Genomic DNA, 17,420 nt, shown 5'->3' with positions numbered 1-17,420 from the left:
TGATCTGAATTTGAATGACCTTTAAAGGAATAATATTTTCTACTGATGTAAAAGTTTTCTAATATATATTTTGTTAAAGTGGTTTGATCACTGTTCCTGTAGGATCAACCTCACACCATAAGTGTTTAAATGAATCAAGGTGCTTAATTTATTTCAAATAATTACCCTAGGGGAATTCTATAGCTTTTTGTCGAATTGGACTTAATAAGAAATATTGTATTAATCATATTAAGTTAATATGACAAAGTTATCTTGGTAGGAGGGTGACATAATACCTGTTGATAACACCTGATTAAAATACACAATATGTCTTATACAAATAATAGCAAATTGTGCCTTTTAAAGGAACATGAAATAATTTTCCTTTTATAGGAAGCCTTCAATATTAATTTGGAGCTATAATCTAATATCATAATTTAAACTGTTCAATAAATGGTCATTAGATAATTGGTTAACTATTTGGAAAAATATTAAAAAATCAGATCCCTATCAATATCTTAGATCATAATTAACTCAACTGTAACTAAATGTATAACAAAACAAAAATAGAAGACAAAAACGTGAATATTCAAATGATTGTACAGTGAGAAAGCTTTTTATGCAAATCATGAAAGGCAGACATAATGGGAAATATTAATAGATTTGACATAAAAATTTAAACAATAAATACGTATTTCAAATATATCCTCAAAAGTTGAAGATACCGAATTGTGAAAAATAGTAATAAATGATAAAAATGAATCACTCACTAGAAAAATTTCAAAATGATGTAAAAACATTTCAGAAATAGAGGTACATACATGAAAAATTATCATATTTTTAAAATCAATCTCACCATTAAAAAAACACAGTGTAAAACAGCAATAAGATGGGGAAATATATTGCTGAGCAGAAGTGCAAATTGCTTCCTCTCTTCAGTATATTCTTTAACCCGATAATTTTCTACCCCTAGAAATATATAATAAGAAAATAGTAGAGGATATGCACAAAGACATATAAAGATATTTTTGGAAGCAATATTTATAGTGCTACAAAGTCAATGCCACATTAAGGCAGGGGTATCAAGATTAAGGTGGAGTGGTGACAATGGTAATCTGGAATCTCCATACCCTACGTAAGTGAAATAATAGCTTCTCTGTTGCAGTCCATCACTACCATGCAGCAAAGTTGCCCTACTGTTTCTGAATCTTCCATATTTTCAAAAGAAGCAAAACATGGTAAAAATCTTCCAATTACAAGTGTTGACAGCAAAGGCAACTTTTAAAAAATTGTGACCAGTAATGACAAAATACATCATTGGATCTAATTCAGCCTAATACCAGGTTGCAACATTAGACATAATGGAATTGCATAACAATGGTAAAACCATTGTGTGATAGAAAAATATTGGCATAAAAATGTTCATAGTAAATTTATAAATGACAAAAGGAGTCTATTTTATTTAAAATAAAAATGAGCTTGATGAAGAATGACACAGTAGAAGTTAGGGATATTTTTCAACGGTAGGATTGGTGAGATATATTTTTTCTTTCTGTGCTCTTCAAGTTTTCATTATTGGGGTCTATTGTTCTGAAATTAGAAAAAAAGTAACATTTTGAGTGATATAGAAATTTGTACTGAGAAGTAAGGTGTGTTGCAGCAAAATCATATCTAGGAGTCAGTTGGTGGGCAGCAAGAAAATTGTTATCAGAGTCTGGGAAGATGGCGACCCATGATACAGGGCAGTGACACATTGATGACACTGTGGACTGAGATAACTTGGGAGGTAGAGCTGTACCTAATGAAGTTCTAGTGTTAGAAAACAGGTGAGAATATAGAACAGTAGTACTGTATGATAGCTGATGCCTGCATTAGGGAGGCATTACAAGGAAGAGGTGATCTTGGAAATACATTGCCAGTTTGCAGGCAAAAATAAAATGCAATAAGATCATTGTCTGAAATGCATCTCCCACTCTTTTTCTTTCTAAATAGAGGTGTTTATTATAGCTCTCCTGTCTCTGTTTCATATTATATATTGAGTGTAAAGTAATGCAGAGAGATTTTATTTGTATGTTCTAGATCAAGAGGAGGCCCCATGTAGAAACTTAACACCACAGAACACTCATATTAGTAACACTTCTCTTATAAAAAGGGATACTCGCTGCAATTACTGCAAGCAATGAAAGACTCTAAAGTAATATGCAGTGTGTTCATGAAAGCCCAACAATGTGTCCGTATTTTTGCTATTGAGAAACTACAAAAAAACAAATGACAAGGTCAGTAGATCAATGAGTGTCAGCAGAATTATATCATCAAACCTTCCACTGACATAATCAGATAGTTCCACGGAAGGGCAATCCCCTGCATTTACATTCTCTTTCTAACAATTAGTGCACACATATTCAGAGATATGGTATTGATTCCATATTGTTTTAGAATGAAATCGTCTAATAACTTCTCTGGTGCTCTTTCTTTTAATTCTTATCGTCCTAATTATCTGGCTGATAACTATTGTTTACATTGGGAAGGCTCTGATTACATTATATCCTTCAGAGCGGCAGTGGGCTGCAGAACTAAGGCTGAAGACTTGACTTGAGAGGCAAATCTCTTTTATAGTAATCAGCTTTTAGAAGTGAATACAATTCTAAGACTTAATTTTCCATCTAAACTTTTAAGTTAACTTTACTTTAACTTTTAATCGATGCTACTGAGCAGTAAAGGAGCCTGAAGGCCACTGTTTTGTTCTGAAAAACAAATGGAAAAAAGAAAGATGTAGCTCCTATAAATGCAGTTCTAATGAAATCAGAATAAAATGTAGAGTCCTTATGAAAAATGCAATTATTTCTAATAATAGTGCTTTCATTTCAGATAATTGTCAAGTATCGTGATACAGAATAAATACAATTCCAAAAGAAAGCTAGGTTGTTTGTTTCAATTGCGTTGCTGCTTTCTTTTTTAACTATAGCTACTCAAAGCTAACGACATGCTGAACACCAGTAAACTACCCTCCCCCTCTCATTGTTCTGTTTGTTTCATTTCTAACTGAATGTCATTCACTAGGAAAATTCACTTAGGTAAAACTTTTTCAGGTATTCTTTCGTAGGATTTAAGGCAGGTGTTACCTGTTGTATTTTTCTGCCTGTGAAACTATTTTCCTAATGCTGGAAAACTTAATATTCCTAAGTGTCCTAATAGCAAAAATAAAGGAACGATTTCAACTGTATTTTTATTAAAATATTTAAAAACACATATTTCCCCTTTCAGAATCATAACATTTTGATTCTATAAGAAGACATTTGTATACACATGAAACTACCAAGCAGTCCTATCTGATTTTATACTTTTCAACTACTCTCCCTACAAACACGTGTTCAAAATGTTTGCCTTTAAAGAGCCTGAACTGTGTATCAAGTTCTGCTATGAACATGTTACTTGAATTATCTCATTCACGTCTTGCAATGCTCATGAGGTACTAGCTGTAAGAAACTAAAGCAAAGAAGCTTTAAGGAAAAATGTCCCATTTCAGAGCAACTAAACATTGGAGCCTAGAAGTCCAACTACTGACCTTGTACCATCAACCACCATTTTGTACTGACCTAAAAAGGCCTAGAGGGAGATCGATCCATTAGAAGCCATGATATAAAGATCACTGCCTTCCAACATCCCAGTCTGGATGAATACACATAAAGAGAACATGCCTAACAATGACAAGAGAATCAGGAAGAAGAACTTGTAAGGCACTTCATAAAACAAGAAGGAACTCAACCGAGTTTGGAATTAAGTTGAAAATTAAACATGTGCAAACAACAAAAGCATGATTGTAAATGTCTTCTGTTAACACTGTGTGGGTAAACTTTCTTTTTAGAAAAAGTTATACCTTATAATAAAGGCACTGATATATGTTGATGTATCAAATCTAATATTCCCAGTGAATTAAATGCTAAAAATAGAAATTTCTTCCGTTAGTAAAGAAAAGAAAAGCATCAAGTAGTCATACAATTAACTTCTAAGAATGTAAAATATAGACTTGCAAGTTAGGGCAATAATATATTTTATATAATAGATGTGAAAATCACATCAAAATAGAAAATCTTAAAAGTAAAATTGGTGCTGGCAATCACATACCACCAGATGTGAAATTACTAAGGTCAATCAAAACTCTTAAAATTACAGCAGACAGTATTTATCTGAAACACCATCAAGAGTCCTTAGCGTGTAGGAATCAAGAACATAGTTCTGGAACCTTGGTTTAAATCCAGATTCCATCTCTAACTTACTGAGAAACTTTGGACAAATGTCTTAACTGGCTTGAACATACATTTTCTTATCTACAAACTGGGAAAAGAGTAAGATTTACTTTATGAAGCAATAAGGATTAAATGAGTTAATAAATATAAAGTACTTCAAGTAATAACTGGCATAAAATTATTGCTAAATGATAATTTATTATTATTTTGCTATACCATATTATTTAAATTTTCTAGTCTAAGCATATAGTTTTTATAAAGATAAAAATATTACACAGATTTTCTAAATTTCTATAATGTCTTTGATAACTTATTACGTAGAAAAATACAGCTTTCCAGAAGAATAGTATTTAATGTAGAAGTCATATATAATATTTATCTTACAAATACTGGAATGCCATAATTTTTATCAGTTTAAAGCTCATTACAGTAAATGTTCATTGGACAACTTTTTATTTCTTGGTTTAATTTTTGCCTAAAGCAATTAGTCTCCTTTCCTAAGATTTTATTCCTAAGCCTATAATTTTTCTTTTCCCATTGGGAAGGTGGGTAAGGGTACTACTGTTCCCCTGCCCCCCTTTTTTGTTAATCAATATTCCCCTACCTAAGAATATGTCCACAGTTAATAACACAGACTCATTGTGTTATTTTTTTGTGGGGGGAGGAAGATCAGCCCTGTGCTAACATCTGCCAATCCTCCTCTTTTTTTTTGGTAATGAAGACTGGCCCTGGGCTAACATCCGTGCCCATCTTCCTCCACTTTATATGGGATGCCGCCACAGCATGGCTTGCCAAGCGGTGCATCATTGTGCGCCCGGGATCCAAATTGGTGAACCCCAGGCCGCCGCAGCAGAGCGCACACACTTAACCATTTGCACCACTGGGCCGGCCCCAATCATTCTGCTTTTTTACCAATTTAACCTGTTATTTTCGGAAATACAATGTTTACGATTGCATTTGTAATTTCTTAATACGTGCCAAAAGTCATCAGTATGTCATGGCTTAGATGAATTCTAAACACCAATAGAAAATAATTCCTAAAGCTAAGTACACACCATATATTTTAGAGGGTGAATAACTGTGGGGAGTTTGGGAACTGTGGGCATTCTTTAAAAATTATTATTTTTGGTTTTTCTGTGTGTTAAGTGTTGTGTGCCTCTGCATAGGGTTATAATTTTTACAGCTCTGGCAAGAAAAATATAGAATTAAATTTTATTCCCTCACATCCTCACAAAGTGGTCAGCAAGGATATACACCTAGAGAATTTTTAAACTATTTACTCTTTTCTTTTTATTTATTATGTATTTCAGAAGCTTAGAGAGGGAAGGCATAATATCCAGTAATTATGGTGTCAATTTTAGTTATTACATTAATTATTACATTTATTTATTACAATTTGCAGAATTTTAGAATGAGGAAATCAGTAATTCTAACTGTCAAATTTGTATATTTGCACCCTAAAAACTTGCTGTAAGATTTTTAGTAAGTCAGTAAAATATTTCTTAAAGTAAACAATATAACAACTGAAAACATGGAGTATTAGGTTTCCAGGCTTATTGCAAAGTCACAGCTAATATATAATTTAGCAGTGTTATAGTAATGAATATATTATTTTTTCAATTGTATTAATTTTTCAGGACTCAACACCTATAATACTTTAAAATTAAACTGTATGAAATATAATGCAAGTAATGATATCAGCATAACTTTATACATACATTTTCACAAAGACCCTTTTAATAATTTTAAATTTTGTTTAACATTTATGAACCCGCTTAAAAGAGCATATAATGTTATGCAGACGATAATTTAAGACATAAAGCATTACCAAAAATTGCTCCGAATAATATATATTGTGTTAATGTTACAAAATTATTTTTAAAACAGTAATTAGATCAAATGATTGAATCATAACATTGGTGAAAACAAACAATTTTTACTCTTCTAAGTATATTGAAATCCATAAGAATGTAGAGTATAAATAATAATTTGAATAGAATTTGGCTTATGTGTTTTAGAAAATTAAAAAATAGGAATTAGGATGTTATGGATTTTTAACTTATGCCTATTTGATTATTAGTTATCCTTTTTAAAATAGTTTTTATAAACAAATTTTGAATCAAACTATTAGATTAATTAATAACTAATTGATTAATTATTCAGAAGAGTCTGTCCTTGGTAGCCATGGGAAAGAACTTCATAGTGAAAAGGGCAGACGTGGCAATTAGAATAAAACGTTCAATAAATCCAGGAGAAAAATCGAATACACACACACACACACACGCATACACGAACACATATATATATATATGATTTGCTTATTAGTATTGGCTGTATGTAAGATAAAAATATGAGAAAATAACTTTGAGAGCCTTTTTTTGCATCATTCAGAGTTAAATATCTTAAGTTAAAACTGACAGTTATATTTCCTTTATTTTCCTTGCTTCACTCCTGAAAGGAATTTAACATTGAAAAAGGGGTGTGGATTTAAGTGAGTAACTCACAGATAAAGCTTGTACGCAAGTTAGAAAACACCTAAAGTCACATAAATCATTTCTAATGTTTTATTCATCTTTACAACAGAAGCTGATATTTCTATTGCACTTTATTTTATGCAGCTGTAGTATGCAGTCCAGAAACATCTCAGTGTAAAAGTATTTTTATATAAATTGTAAGAGATTTTATTTAAATTATGTGGTTCACCAACCACAGCCATTTTACTCTATAACTAACCAAGGAGATGTAATTCTTAGAAGACATTTATGTTATAGTTTTAAGAATTAAAAAATAAAGAATTGCTTTTCTCCAGGAATCAAACTTTTAGTTGGTATTCCATAAAACAATTTCTCAAATTGTCTGGCAAAAGAAGAACCGCAAAAAACAGGCAGGCAAATGTCCTTCTCCCCTCCCAAAGATAATATGGACTGGACACAGGCACTATGATTTCTCCTGCCTCTTGGGTTTGTCCTCTGTGCCACGGTTCTGTCTTCTGGTCTGACCCCACTCACAAACCTTGCCAATGGCAAACCAAGAAAGACAGATGATCTCATATGTGATTCACCTTTTTGATGCGTCTCTGGTCCCTGGATTCCACCTTCTGGTCCCTAGGTTTACTAATGCTAATGTCCCATTCTCCTTGTACTCAAGCTCTTGCTTCTTGTTTGTACCCAAAGGCTTTGGATAGGCTCTGGCACTTGAGACATGAGATATCAAACAGCGGCAGACCTCAGCCAGGTTGTTGACCTGGCCTTACACACATGAGACTGGTTTCAGAGACTTTAACTTGTAGGGAGTTTTGTCTAAGGACCTGAAAACCTTCACTGGAAACATGTGTTAGGATTTGTCATCTTCTACTGGTCCTCTGTTAAAATGCAAAGCAAACTGTTAAGGAATCCATTAAATCGTTGAGTTAGTGTGAATGGATTTTTTCAGGTAGCATGGATAAATTTAACCTAAATGCAAATAGTGTCTGTGGAAGAGGAGACATTCTGTTTTTAAGAACATAAAACAGAGATGAGAATATATATAACACTGTAGTGGATGAAAAAGAATATCTGGCATATGTGAAATCATTTTAAGAGATAATATCTTCTATAGATATGATTTACATCAGAGCACAGAGGAAAAGGAGAGTGGAGAAAAGATAGGAGTCACGGCTTCTAGGATTTCTTGGACAGAGAATGGGAAATCATTTTTAAAAAGGCCATCCTTAGCAATAATGGGCACTCAGACCTTCTAATAGATAGTATATTAGTTTGAAAAAGCTGTCAGAAAATTTGTCGTTAGAGAAAAGTCCGACGTTTCCATGGGCATAGACGTAGCTAAAGATGATTCAAGGGTAATATTATGCAAAATATTATTCATCACAATAGGGCCACCATGTGGGCTACTCTCTCTCTCACCTCATGAAGTCAGGGGCTATGTGATAGAGGAAGTTTTTTAGAACTTCTAAGCAAAATTTTATGTATTTTTATAGATAGAAATGGATTGTCTTTGGTATTAGTGATGCTGTTATTTTACAAAAAGTCTTCAAAATGTGGCAGGAATCCTGGCCATGTGGCACTACATTTCAATCTCAATGTGTCAATCATATCATCTGTGATTTGGGATTAACACGAAGCAAAAACATACCTTTGTTAGGTTAAGATTACCTTGCTCCGATTAAACTAGTTTTGTGATTCCCTCCCCAAGTTTCCCACTTCTTAAGATGTCATCAACCACGGGGCTGGCCCTGTGGCATGGCGGTTAAGTGCGCGCGCTCTGCTGCTGGTGGCCCGGGTTCAGATCCGGGCACGCACCAACGCACCGCTTGTCAAGCCATGCTGTGGCGGCGACCCACATAAAGTGGAGGAACATGGGCACGGATGTTAGCTCAGGGCCAATCTTCCTCAGCAAAAAGAGGAGGATTGGCATGGATCTTAGCTCAGGGCTTATCTTCCTCACACACAAAAAAAGATGTCATCAATCAAATGTTTAAAGAGAGATTGGAGTTTCAACAAAAAACAAAACTCAACTCAAAAGTTAGCATATAATTCACATTAATCTGTGTGGTATATTACTTGAGAGACCATATTTTATTAAAGCATGTAAACTGCATCTTTAAAAAATTTCAACACGCACGTAGTTTAAAATAGTAGTCAACAGATACAGTTGAACAAAGTGGTTTTAAAGAAAATAAACAAATACAATACCCTCTTCCTCTATCCAATGTGATGCTGTGCTGCTGTTGTGCAAACTTTTTATGTAGTAGAAAGCTCTAAATGCCTACTATTGCAAAAACATGTTCTGTACAAGTAGCATTGTATAAGAAAATACAATAAAACAAAGAAATTAGAACGCAGATACCAGAATGTCAATAACCACCACATGTAGTGAAGACCATGACAATGAATGACCAACTTCTTTTAGCTAGAAAGAATGGGGAAAATTAAGAATTTCATGGAAATGTCACTTGCAAAAAAATACCCAAAACAAATGACCAATCTTACCATTGGGTTCAGGATTTCATCAATCATTTCCTTCAGTTTTATGTCACCTTTGTGAAGTTTTATTAATGGAAATGAAGAGAGTTAGTAGAAAAAACTGATTGTAGAAATTTTTTAGTTTACTTTCTCCTTTTATAATTTCATGTAAGCTATTTGAATTACTTTGCATTATTAGGAAAAATATAAATATGTAAATATATGAAATAAAAAGGTTAGCATTTTAAAAATTGTCCTTCCTCCAGTGAGGAAGGGATAATCATAATGTTTACTTAATGCTATCTTCTAACCAAACCCACCAGCACCTTGACATTTTTTTAAACTTAAGATCTCAATAATCATGAAGCATTTCCAACACCTCATTATTAGTGACCCTTGGTTTTAATCTCAAATGGCCAGGCTACCATCCAGCGCTTCAGATATTCAAGTGATGGAAGTTTGGTATGTGAAAATAGCCATCTCCTAATAGGACAGAGGTGACAATAATAATGGCATTGATAATGGAAAACAAGTAAAATTCAAGAAGATAACAAATATTAGGGAAAGATTTCAGATTAACATGCCTGTATGATACCTTCCCAACAAAATCAAGTTCATTAGCACTAAGTCTGTATTTTTCACAGGATAATTCTTGAACTAGAAGAATTGGAATCATCCATGGTGTTAAAATGCAGTTAACTGGATCCTCTTGAACCAATTTCTCCTGTGTTGGGGTCATAATTCTCAATTGTTATGCATTCTTAGCACTAAAATTTGAGAAAAACTGTTTTAGACCCTACCACTGAGAGTTTATTTGAAAGTCAATAACTACAAATGAGAGCTGTTTATTTTCTTGGGATTCTCAATTCTTTTTAGAGCGTTTATCAAGTGAGGAATCTGACCTTTGAGATAAACCTGCTCGTGCACATCTAAGATAAGGCTGATTCCTGTTGAAGATAATCCATCCTCTACACACACACACACACACACACACACACAGACAACTCAGACTTTAATTTTATTCCTTCTCTTCTACACTGCCCCCATTCTCCTTAAGTACAGTCCATGTTACTAGCTTAGTATTATTGTCTCACCTCTTCTGTTGTACTGCCGCTTCCCACCTCCACCCCTCCCAACCTAGCTTAGCAGGAAGCCTGAGTACACTCAGTACCTACCCAACAACTGCACAAAATTTACTGTTGGGATATTACTCCAACTTAGAGCTGCTCTGTGAGGAAGACCATATGAGCGACAGGGCCTGTTGCACAGAGGGAGATTTAGGTCCAGATTGGAAGCTACAAGTGTATAAGAGCAAGAGAAGAAGGAGAAGAGAAATAATACAAGAAGGTGAGGAAGAAGCTCCAGATGCCATAATGGCAGCTATTGTGAAGGATATCTTGTAGTGGAGAGATGGCAATGTGTAATGAGGCCAGATGTTGGACCTGATCTCTCTCTGCTTTACAGGACATGCTGGAATCCACAGCACACACGTGTGAGGAAGTGAATAAACCCATCCAACGTTATTCTGTTCCCACAAATGAGATCGGAAATGAAATGTAACAGCAGTCTTTCTACAGAGCCAAATATTGCAAGCTCGGAATACTAACTGGTTCATTTATTTCACTGATTACCATATGTAGATATGAAGTCCCAGGCACTGATTTTCAATAAACGACCCTCTTAAAGTTAACTTGCCTTTCTGTTTTCATCCATGCATTCATATTCTTGCTACGTAAATTTTAATATTGATTTTTAAAATTTCCCTACAGTCCAAAAATATCATTTGCTGAAAAATCAATGGCTGTTTCTATCATCTCATGCAATTTCTGTCATTAGCTAACGTGCAACTATAGGGATCAATTACATACACTATATACAACATCTTACCATGCTGAATTGCACCCAAGATATTAGTTCAGTCATATCCCAAATTACCTCTCTTAACTAAAAAAGATCAGGAATTTAAATTAAAACCTCAGGCAAGGCTGGAAACAGCAGTCTTTCATCATTCCCGCAGATTGTAAAAGTGTTCCATTCTCTCTACGCTCACAGTGCTTTGTTACATGGGCAGCATGGGGGGGGGGGAGAAAACAAAACTACAATGTCCTTGACATCTTGCACTTTAAAAATAGGAGAGCCCCCTCCCCAGTTTATGTATAATGAAACAAGCCAAGTCTCCAAGCACTACATCTGGACATTAAGAAAACTTGCATGGGAAAACTTTTGGGGGAAATGAAGGTGATCTCTGAGCTGCTATTGCAGTTGTATATGACACTGACATTTATTTCCCATAATTCTTGCCCACAGGAAACATATCCCTTAAGAAACTAAATAAAATCAAGTTGGACCTTCTCAAAATCTGCAAGCATCAACTTCCCAGAGAAGCTCACACACCCCCCAACAGGATCAAATGTGAGGAGCGAGGCATTCAGATAAGCGGTGGAAGGCAGTCCACCTTGAGGTTGCTGTGAAGCGGTTGTTCCTGACCCTGAATCCGAAAAGGGGGGCGGGGGGGCGTGCGATGAGAAATGAGGAGGAGAAGAATGTCTCGGCTCCATGAAACAAAACACCCTTTTGGAATCTGAGCTGAGCGCTAGAACCAGGATCCCACCCCCTTGCCTACCTCCAGGCTCCAGTAAGCATCCGCTGGCGTTCTCCCCTCTGCTCCTTCCGCAGCAGCGGACACACGGATCCTGAGCAGGCGGGAGCTTGGGTCCCGCAGAGCGCTCGTGCCAAGCGCTTCTCTCGACTAGTTACCAAATGAGAAAAAGGGACAAAGACGCACAACCAGAGAGGTGATTAAAATCCAGTTTTCAGGCACCAGCGTCCCGGAAGGTTCCTGCTCCTCTTCTGCGCCCTTACCCAGCTCTTTCGCCTGGCAAAGGGTTACTCAGGAAGCCCCGGCAGCAGCTCCTTCTCTTGTGCTCCGCCTGATCGCTCTGATCGCCGCCGCCGCTGCCACACTGCGAGCCCCGCTATCCGCTCACCACCGCGCAGCGAGGAGGCCTGGCGGAGACAGCGCGAGCGGAAGAGGGTGGATTAAACGGACAGATTTTTCGGGTAAGGGAGGAAAAACTTTGATGTTGGAACCGCACACACAGGACTGAAAAGAAACCAAAACAAGTTGCAGGTGCGGGGGCGGAGAGGCTGCTTTCACAAGCTCTGAGAAAAATCACCCCCCACCAAAATCGGGGAGAGAAAGCTCCCTGCTCCTTGCGCGATCCGTGAGCGCGCCTCGTAGTCTCTGGTCTTCGAGTCCACTGGAAAAGCTCAGGGCATGGGAAGCCCTTTTGGTTCACGCCTGGGGTGCAAATACCAAAGGCGCCTCCCTCTGGAGAGGCTGGCGAGGACTCAGTGCAAAAAGGACAGAGACAAACGCAGATCCAGAAAGAGCGAGAGGAGCCGGAGCTGCCGCCTACAAGAGCAGAGACGCGACTCCCTTCGGGCAAAGTGACTGCTACAAAGTCTGTTCCCTCCTGCGCAGGGACAGGTACATTTAAGGGCCTGAACGGACGTCAGCACCAGCTGAGCTCGCGGGGTGAGCGCCAGGGCTCTCCGCCCCGCGGGGTGTAGTGCGCAGAGGGCGATCTGCTGCTCGCGCGGTTGAGAGTGGCTGACTTCGGGGAGAAAACAGCGCTGGTGGCGCTGCGGAGTGTCAACCCCCCCGAGCCCATCATCGGAAACGGTCTACCGGTGGCATTTCTGCCATGGGTGCGCTCGCGGAATTGAACGGAGCCAGAGCTGCGTGGAGAGGGGTCTGGCCACTCTGCGCGCGCGCACCCAGTATTGGGTCACCGAGGCGCTCAACACCTGGTTTTCAGGGAAATCACTTTCCTCTCGCTCTGGTTTGAGTCGTCATTCTGATTCATTTCGCAAAGTTCGTTGAAATTCACCTTTTAGGTGAACGAGATTAGATTTTTCAACTTGAAATTCCAATCAAGATAATGCTCAAATCTACCCTTAACCCCACATATCTAGTTCCTAATTCAGTCACGAGAGATAAAACTATTCGACGTGTTCAAACGACCCTTGATCTTTTCCTTAGGTGATTTTCATGCTTGAATACCCATTAAGAATTTAAGAGCCTTTGCACATGGAAGTAGTATTTCTTAAAGTAATATGTTAGTATAAGTAGCATTTTCTAAGGTTTTGTGCTACTTCCAGGTTGGCGGTGGGGAATTAAATTCAAACTCAGAAATATAATGAAAAGAGGATTTTGTTTCTTTATCCTGTGTAAAACGATGGATTCTATTTCCAACCGAGTTTTACATTTCTGCCATAACAATGACATATCAGCTATATTTTTCAAGGTATAGAATAAGATTAAACAGAGGTGGAAAAATAATTCAGAAAGCAAGATTCACATTTCCGCGGCCCTTTCCTAAATTTCCCTTCAGGAGAAAGAAATTACCAGCTGAGCGCTCTTATTAGCTGCCCTGGGTCTGTTCTGGGCACCTTGAGATTTGCAGTGTCCAGAGAAGTGAAGAAGGGGTAATAGAACGGAGAGTCCCCAAACCAAAGGAATCTGTGGTCGTGAAGGGCAGATAACGCTTATATTTTTTCCCTTTGTGCAGTTCCAACCTAAGCAAGGTAGATTCCCCTAGATCACAAGCACTCAGAGCCTTTTAAAAGTGGCAAACACAAACCCCGCCAGAGAGCTGGCTCCATGTTTGTTCCATTTCCATGACCGCCCAGCGGCCCTCCCTCTAGCGGTCGTCCAGGGGAAACACTCGGTGTGTGTGTGTGTGTCTGTGTGTCTGTGTGTGTGTACACGCGAGCGTGCGGGTGTGCTTGCCCGTTTGCGTGTGAGTGAGTTCATCACCGAGAGAACCCACAAATATCTTGTCGGCTCTCCATAATCCCTTCCTACTCCTAGCGGGGACCATTCACTGCATCTTAAGTGATACTTCTAGCGTTTCCTATTCTTCCACCGACACTGGGACATTGGCTCTGAACTGGAAGGATCTGATCTAACTTTATGGAGAGGTATTACTGTAAAGGCGCTAGAAACTTTGGAAACTGGCATCGGCGACAGCATTTTAGCTCTTTGTAGTGAATATACCCGGAAAGATCAGAGAGAAGTTGGGAGTGGTAGGGGAGCAAAACATTGAAGGGCTTTAGGAAAACATCAATAACATAGATCAACTAATTTTTCTTCAAATAAACTGGTTTCTAGTAAAACTACCTAGGAAGTCAGGGGACAGAGTTAATTTGTTTTGTGGACGCCTACACCCTGCACTTCTGCTTGGTTCAGTGTCTTCCAAGCTTAGCGCTGCTTCAAAATGCTTTTGGGTTGGGGGGAGGGCTTCGTCAAGGTAGAAACAATGAGGGTCACTGCCTGCCGCCCGGAGATTACTCGCTCCCGGACCGTCCCTACTCACCCCCCATCTCCACGATTTTTGTGGCTTTCTGGGTGGCCAGTGACTTCAGGGATCATCACTTGTGGCCAGTGCAGGCGAGGGTAGCTGGAGCATGTCCCGGTTTTCTTCCTGACTCAGAGTCACGGTCCAGAGCCAGGGGCGCCAGGGACTGAGGTGGAGACACCCACGCGCTCACGCCTCCCGCGGGGCCAGAGCAAGCAGGGAAGGCGCTCGCGGCGGGAACCTGCTTCCTGCCAGGAGGCGCAGGGTGCCAGACGGGCTCAGGAGACAGGTCGGTGGTTGGTTCATCAGGATCATTAGGGCATCGGGAGGAAAGCGGCACATCAACCCCTTGGGGACCGGATCCTCACAGGCCCCAAGACTGAACCCCAGCGGCGCCCTTTGCAAAGGTGAGCGGAGAAGGGTCCTCTTGGCCGAGTGGACCCGGCGTCCACCCGCACGTCCGGCCTCTTGGTAGGAAACCCGGGTCCCAGCTGAGCCTTTGAGCCACTTTCCCAAAGAAGGAAGGACGCTCGCAAAGGCCGCATCGCTCGTAGGAGATTTTCTAGCCCGCAATGTTGTCTCCCGCCTCCACCCTCTACGATGGCTCTGACTCGAAACCACGCAAAAAGGGCCTCGGCCTCTGCTGTCCCCTCCGACGGGCCCGGGACCGGGTGATCGCTCGCAGCTGCCGGGAGGGGAGCCCGGCGCCCCAGCCTCTGCGCGCCCGGTGCCGGCGGCCGGGCCTCGTCACGGTCTCCCGGGCAGAGAAGAGTGCGGCCGCAGCCAGCGGCCAGCGGGGACCCGGGCTGTCGTCTCGGCTTCCGGGAGCAAATGCTGGGCAGTTTCCCCGGGGGACTGAGAGAGCCGGCGCGGGGCGACCTGGTCTCCCCAAGGCGGCGAGCCCAGCGAGCACAGCGGGAGGGGCGGCCAAACACGGGCCCAGGGCGCCCCCCGCGCTCCAGGGCGCACCGGGAACTGCAGCCCCGGCGCCCCCATTCGCCCCGCGCGCTGTCCTACTGGCTCCAGCGGCTGGCGCTGGGGAAGAGCGAAGAAGCCCCGCACACCCTTATTGTGCGCTCCTCTCCCCCATTCCCCTCCTGGGAGAGCGACTCTGCATCCCAGCGAGCCCCCAGGCTCTTGTTCCTTTGAATCTGACCTGGATTCACCTGCACCCTGCGCTGGGTAACAGGCGACCCCAGAGAGGATGGCACAGCAAGGCGGGCACTTACTGGCGCCATGTGAGAACTGGCTCTGTGAATCCAGGGCTCATAGGATTAGGTCTCCAAAAGCGCGAGGAAACAAACTCCGGGAAACAACCTTCCTCTTGAATATGCCCGGAAGGGTCAACTTTCTCTGGTTGTGCTTGTGATCAATCAGAGCAAAGCTGCTTTCACTAATGCAAGCGTGCCCTTCTTGCCCCACCTTTTTTTTTTCTCCTGCTTTGACAAGTCAAAGAAACAGAATTTGTAGTATTGGATAGACTAACAATTGTTTTTGCTTCTACAAGCTAATTAGTATATTTTATTTATTTTCTGCCCTAAAACAGTGCAAATATCTTGGTATGATACGTATAGTCAGAGTTACATATTAATATTAATTAAGTTAGCATGATAGTAAATAGTATTAAATTTCCATTTATTATAACCTGCTTTTATTAGTTAAAAATCTTAAGACAAATCATTTCCTCAGAGCTAGAAAAAGTTCATCTATAACATGAAAATAGAAATACTACCTTTAAAATATTCATTTAGAAATATATTTTGTGTATTAATATTCTCATATATTAAATTATAACACCGTGATACAGATAAAAAGTACTAAAAATAAATCTCAAAAACATTATTGGGGAGATGGTGGGGAATTTGGAGGGAAATATTCTATAATTGAATATTTGCTTTGATTATTTATATATACATTTTAAAGAGTTGATATTTAATATAATTAACATTTTTTATTTTTAATTATGGTAAAATACATTACATAAAATTTACCATCTTAACCGTTTTTAAGTGTACAGTCGGGTAGTGCTAAGTTCATGTACATTATTGTGCAACAAATCTCCAGAACTTTTTCATCTTGCAAAACTGAAACTCTAGACCCATTAAACAACTTCCTCTCTCTCCAGCACCTCTCTTTTTCTGTCTCTTTGCATAAGAACAGAAGAAAAGCAATGTAAGGCTGCAGCAAGAAGGTAACCATCTACAAGCCAGGAAGAGGGCTCTCACCAGGAACCAAATCAGCCGGCACCTTCATTGTGGACTTCTCAACCTCCAGTTTGTGAGAAATAGATTTCTGTCATTTAAGCCACCCCGTCTGTGGTATTTTATTATGACAGCCTGAGTTATTAATACATATGCTAATTCTATATTTAATTTTTTGTGGAACATACTGTTTTTCATAGTGACTGCACCATTTTACATTCCCACCAACAATGCACAGGGTTCCCATTTCTCTATATCCATGCCCACACTTGTTATTTTCTGTTTCATTGGTGATAGCCATTCTAGTGGATGTGAGGTGATATTTCATTGTGTTTTGATTTGCATTTTTAATGATTAATGATATTGAGCATCTTTTCATGTGTTTGCTGGTTACTTGTATGTCATCTTTGGAGAAATGTCTGTTCAAGTCTTTTGCCTATTTTTTAATCTCATTATTTTTGTTGTTGTTGTTGAGTTGTACAACTTCTCTATATTTTCTGTATTAACCTCTTAACAGATACACGATTTGCAAATATTTTCTTCCATTCTGTAGGTTTCTTTTCTACTCTGTTGATTGTGTCCTTTGATGCACAGTAGTTTTTAAGTTTGGTGTGTGTGTGTGCATGTGTGTGTATCTTTATATTAAACTATCATCTTGCCTCAGTGATA

At 39.3% G+C, this 17,420-nt stretch overlaps 1 protein-coding gene across 7 annotated transcripts in view; it reads right to left on the bottom strand.

Moving 5' to 3' along the window:
* Positions 1 to 13,312, bottom strand: part of PCDH15 (protocadherin related 15) — a 1,681,754-nt gene extending 1,668,442 nt beyond the window's left edge. For 6 of the 7 annotated variants that reach the window (XM_087432193.1, XM_087432194.1, XM_087432195.1 and 3 more), the window contains exon 1: positions 11,811 to 13,312. The gene's annotated coding sequence lies outside the window, so the exon portion shown is untranslated. The remainder of the gene's footprint in view (positions 1 to 11,810) is intronic. The other variant, XM_087432192.1, reaches the window with a different exon arrangement.
* Positions 13,313 to 17,420: the final 4,108 nt, after the last annotated feature.

Source organism: Ceratotherium simum, chromosome 6 (assembly GCF_057802395.1).
Source record: "Ceratotherium simum simum isolate JZ-2026a chromosome 6, ASM5780239v1, whole genome shotgun sequence".
In the NCBI taxonomy this organism is placed as follows: domain Eukaryota; kingdom Metazoa; phylum Chordata; class Mammalia; order Perissodactyla; family Rhinocerotidae; genus Ceratotherium; species Ceratotherium simum.
This window is presented reverse-complemented; position numbering and strand designations above follow the sequence as displayed.